Genomic DNA, 5,450 nt, shown 5'->3' on the forward strand with positions numbered 1-5,450 from the left:
CAACCGCCCTTTCCATCAGTTGTCTGTAAATAGTGTGTGTCTTACCTTGTCAACCAAATAAACGCATTATAGAATGAATATCCATTTTGTCCCACAATATAACCAATCTGTACAACTCAATTATCAATCCAATGTGTGATATACAATGTATACAATTCCCACGAATCTTAACATTATGATGTACACATTCTGATACAAAATCGGTTAATGTTGTAGGGTCACATCGGTCAGATCGGCTGGGCTTAGTTTCCTATCTTAGCGCAAAGAAGTATGGTTCGTCTCTGTGCAGATACAACATATGACATACTATTGTATTACAACGAAATGCAGGACACAGGAATGTTGCTTGGCTTGAGTACATTCAATACATAATACATAATACATAATACATAATACAACAACCAAACAGAGTGCTCACGGAACTTTTACAATGTACATTTTATGTAAACCCCGCCGACAAACTTGGCTTTTCGGTATTTAACATTGTAATGGGTTTCATTGTTAAGAACACACATTTTCACTCCTCAGAAAAAGTCACCCTGAAGTTTTAAGTTCAAAGTTTTAGTTTGTCTTTCTTAATTTTAGAATGATAAATAAACAAGAGGCGAAGCATTCACGGCTCACGTAAGAAATCGACAAACAGTAACACAAACTCAATCACTCCGTCACACATACACACACACACACACACACACACACACACAGGAACACACAGGAACACACACACACACACACACACACATACATACACACGCACAGACAGACACAGTTTAGCATCGCATAGGCTACACTTACGTGAGCCAAAAAGGGTACCTGTCTGACCGTTATAACACGTAGAGGGTCACCTAGAATCAGCTCTGATTGGTCAGCTAGTGAAATAGTGCACTAACATATGGTAATAAACACTCACAGGGGTACGACGGGGAATGGGGGGGGGGGGGGGAGTGCAGAAAGCGCGACACGAATGACAGGATCACAAAGCAACACAAATAACAAGCAACAACGGAAAAGAAACTACAACATTAACGGAAAACAATACACATGTTATTACTGTAAGCCTTTCGCTTGGAACCATTTTGCCACGTGTCCAGGTAAATCCAAATGTCAAAACTGGGCACGACAAAGTGTTCACAGCTCTGAGAGCCCTTGACACAAAACACATTGTCACAGCAGCCAACGTGAGCCGCTGATTGACTTTGATGAACCACGTGAGTCACCTGATTTACATTCACGGAAGCATGGATCTGCAGGGTAACTGTCGTCTGCTACTTACGATGCCGGTGTTGACGCACATGGTGACCGACTGAAGGAAATCCGTGCTAAGGTTCAAGCAACTTTAGGACCGCAGTCTTCTCAATTATGTGTCTTCTGATCTTTCGCGTTCCCTCTTCTTTGAGAGGCCCTGGGGAGCTTCCCTGTTTGTCTGTACAGAACGTAGTTACTTCTCGTCAGATATTTAACGATAAGAACTGATGGCCTTACGTCCTTTAGTTTACGCCTGTTTTGATGTCCTCTTGCATTAACAACATTAGTCAGCCATAGTTTGGGGGTAATCTTAATGATTGTGAACTTTTACGTAATAATACAAAATGCAAAAGGGGACGATTTTTTCAGATATTATGTTTTTCCAACTTCATTTTCAAGCTATACACAACATATGTTTCAATACTATTAAGACAGCCCTTATGAAGCTTTAGTCATGTTAGGTTTCTTATCAGGGTCTTTCTACATGTATAGGTCGGTGAAGTGTTGTAAAAAAAGTGATAATTCATTGGTCACAGTATCCATTATAATCCCATTTTTCATAATATAAACTAATTCTGATAGGATAAAAGCTATGTCTGTGTACCAATTCTGTTACATATTGGTTAGTTATTGTGGTACTGAACATAGATTTTGACAAACGTCAGGCGACGCAAACAACACTGTTCACCCCCTTCAATTACATCAGCTCGTTTGTTCTCTTGCTTTGCAGCACGCAGCCATTTTGGAACAGATCATACAACATCAATCAATAGGAGGCGTATATCGCGCGTATTCCGTGGGTACAGTTCTAAGCGCAGGGCTTTATTTTTTTTTATTTTTTTTTATGCAATATCGCGCACATATTCTATGCGCAGGGATTTATTTATGCCGTGTGAGATGGAATTATTTTACACAATACATCACGCATTCACATCGGCCAGCAGATCGCAGCCATTTCGGCGCATATCCTACTTTTCACGGCCTATTATTCCAAGTCACACGGGTATTTTGGTGGACATTTTTATCTATGCCTATACAATTTTGCCAGGAAAGACCCTTTTGTCAATCGTGGGATGTTTAACGTGCACACCCCAATGTAGTGTACACGAAGGGACCTCGGTTTTTCGTCTCATCCGAAAGACTAGCACTTGAACCCACCACCTAGGTTAGGAAAGGTGGGAGAAAATTGCTAACGCCCTGACCCAGGGTCGAACTCGCAACCTCTCGCTTCCGAGCGCAAGTGCGTTACCACTCGGCCACCCAGTCCATGGAGCGGTCCTTGTTCCGTAAGGGCAAGGGAGAAGCGTATTATTTGATGTAATGCAGTCGGTCACTTAGGACGAATAGTTTGGCAGCCATGTTGATTTTGGTCGCTACTCAAACAAACCCCTTCCCTCTCCGAAATGCAATAACTGCAAAACTAACCGGTTTAGAGCAAAATACTTTTGAAATATAAAAAATCAGTAATATAGCTATCACATGAGTCTAACACTTTGAAATACTTTTTAAACAAAATCAAAAATCTAGCAAGGTTGCGCACATTAACCGCCGCCTCTTTAAAAGTTGAACGAATGTTTTTTATTTATGCTGGCGAATGTATGAGAGAATGCTAGGCCATGTTCATTGATACCTAAAAAGAGGAATTTATCTCGAAGTATTTCCAATGATGCCGGTGACACATTACACATTTACAGTATGTCCAGAAGGGCAGATAACATAAAGGGACGTTAAATCCCCCCCCCCCCCCCCCAACATACGTCAACGGTTCTTGTGGTTTAGTCATGCTGACTGCCTAGAGCTCTTTCGCTATGTCTGTCTGTCTGTCTGTCTGTCTGTCTGTCTGTCTGTCTGTCTCTCTCTCTCTCTCTGTGTCTACACACACACACACACACACACACACACAGACACTCACACACACACACACACACACACACTCACACACACACACACACACACACAGTCACACGCACATGCACGCACGCAAGCAATAAGCCCTGTAATGTATCCCAGGCTTCTGCTGTCATAATTAATCTACCCATTTATTCAGGCGCATGGCTTTTTTGGAAGCCTTGTAGTACGTATTATAGCATAATTATATGTCATTTTAGCATTTAACCTTGGTCCAATTTTGGACAATATGGTACATCAACCTACCTTCTCCTGCATGTCAAGTCTGCCAAATTCTTCAGGGAGATTTTTACCCGGATCTGAAATGACAGGAAAGATATCCGAACAGTTTGAAAACATTCAACTGCATAATGCGTTTACAATTATTCTCGAAGCAATTAATGCACAGTGACTAAAAGTAATGCATCTGTGCTTTATCAGCCTCAACACGTAATACCCATGCACATCTGGGTATTGCGTCACGCACCATATATCTTAATCGGGCATATTGGTAACGTTTCACGTTTCCCCGTCGTTGAATTTTCTCAAGATTGGAACTAAACGTTTCTGTTGCGGCGAGTGAGCGCACATTTTGACAACTTGCAAAAAGCTCGGGAAATGCACGTACACATTCTGACACTTTAATGCTATTGACAAACTTTGAGGAGACGGAAAACCGTTAGCTTTTACTGTAAATTACGTCTTTTTCTGACGGGAGGCACTTCTCTCAGCTACCCTGCTTTGGCAGAAACACATCGATAAAACAAAATGCACACTATTCGTCATTTACCTCTTTGAGAATTTGCGTCATGATAAGAAAAACGGCAAGCAGCACGCGCAAAGCCATGACATTGGTGATGTGATATGACGAGGTATTTTCTTCACTGAACATTTGAACATAGTGCCGGTGTAACACGAGAAAATTACTCTCACGAGATTTTTACTCCGGAGTAAAAATTTCGTACGAAAATTGTACTCCCTTTACGAAAAAAGCTTAGCGTTATTTTACTCTCGTGTCATATCGCAAGCAGGACATACCATTTTGGCGCCATTCCGTTTCGACGCCATTCCATTTCGCCCCCATCCCACTTTCTCGACGTTTCACAAGCCAAACGCCATTTTACTTCCGTGTCATATACCACTAGCGCCACATTCCATTTTGGCGCCATGCCGATTTGTCGTCATCCCATTTTGCCGCCATCCCTATTTCGCGATATTTCAGATTGCGGCAAAGTGGGATTTCGCGTAAACGGAATGTCGTCTCCCGTTGAATGACTCAATTATAGTAAAGTGAGGCTTGGCAAGTAGAATGACGCAGAAAATGGGATGGCGCCAAAATGGTATGGCGTCAAAATGGGATGGCGTGCTATTGGTATGACACGACAGTAAAATGACGATTGGCTTGTGAAATGTCGCAAAAAATGGGATGGGGGCAAAAAGAGACGGCGGCAAAACGGGATTGCACAAAATTGGGATATCGCGCTAGTGGTATATATGTATATATGTCACGATAGTAAAATGACGCTTGGCTTGTGATCCCATGAGTACGAATGTTCGCCGCGAAATACAAAACCAGGGAGGAAAAATCTCGTACGAGATTTTTACTGGGAGTAAAGATTTGGGGAGTTAAAATTTCGTGGAGGGAGTAATTTTTTCGTTCCTTGTGGAGTTCTTTTTTCGTACGAGATTTTTACTGGAAGTAAAAATTTCGTACGAAATGTTTACTCCGGAGTCAATTTTTTGTGGAGAACAAATTTCGTGTTACACCGGTTTTATAACTACTTACTTGCCCCTGGCAATATATCCTGATACGATGTATACTATTTCAGTTAAATACAGTCAGCTGATTACAAAAACGCAATTATCCCCACAGAGTAGAAAGGCAAGAAGCCATAACAAGCCAGTAACTTATAACTTCTTACATATTCGAAAACCACAAGGTTACAACAATGGACTGTTGAACGTCTGCCGTTGGCATGAATCAGGATTAGTTCACGTATTACTGCGCACACATATTTTCGCCGGAAACGTTAACGTATATGACTCGAAAAAAGGAAGAACAATCAACACCAAGAATAAGTGCAACTCTTCACACATGAAGGAAGCAACTTTTTTGCAACAAACTGGTATACATAGGGGCAAAAAAAGCAAACCAACTAACTAACTAAACTCACTATTTAACTATCTAACTAACTAACTAACTAACTAACTAACTAACTAACTAACTAACTAACTAACTAACTCACTCACTCACTTAGTCAGTAACTAAGTTACTTACTAACTCACTATGAACAGTCTGACCCACCGACTGACTGACT

The 5,450-nt window shown here is 41.3% G+C and overlaps 1 long non-coding RNA gene across 1 annotated transcript in view; it reads right to left on the reverse strand.

The window, feature by feature from the left end:
• Positions 1 to 703: 703 nt before the first annotated feature.
• Positions 704 to 5,450, reverse strand: part of LOC138972330 (uncharacterized) — an 8,096-nt gene continuing 3,349 nt past the window's right edge. The window contains exons 3-4 of the long non-coding RNA XR_011457561.1: positions 3,400 to 3,452; positions 704 to 1,423 (exon numbers count right to left, since the gene is read on the reverse strand). This is a non-coding gene — a long non-coding RNA (uncharacterized lncRNA). The remainder of the gene's footprint in view (positions 1,424 to 3,399; positions 3,453 to 5,450) is intronic.

Source organism: Littorina saxatilis, linkage group LG8, assembly GCF_037325665.1.
Source record: "Littorina saxatilis isolate snail1 linkage group LG8, US_GU_Lsax_2.0, whole genome shotgun sequence".
NCBI lineage: Eukaryota > Metazoa > Mollusca > Gastropoda > Littorinimorpha > Littorinidae > Littorina > Littorina saxatilis.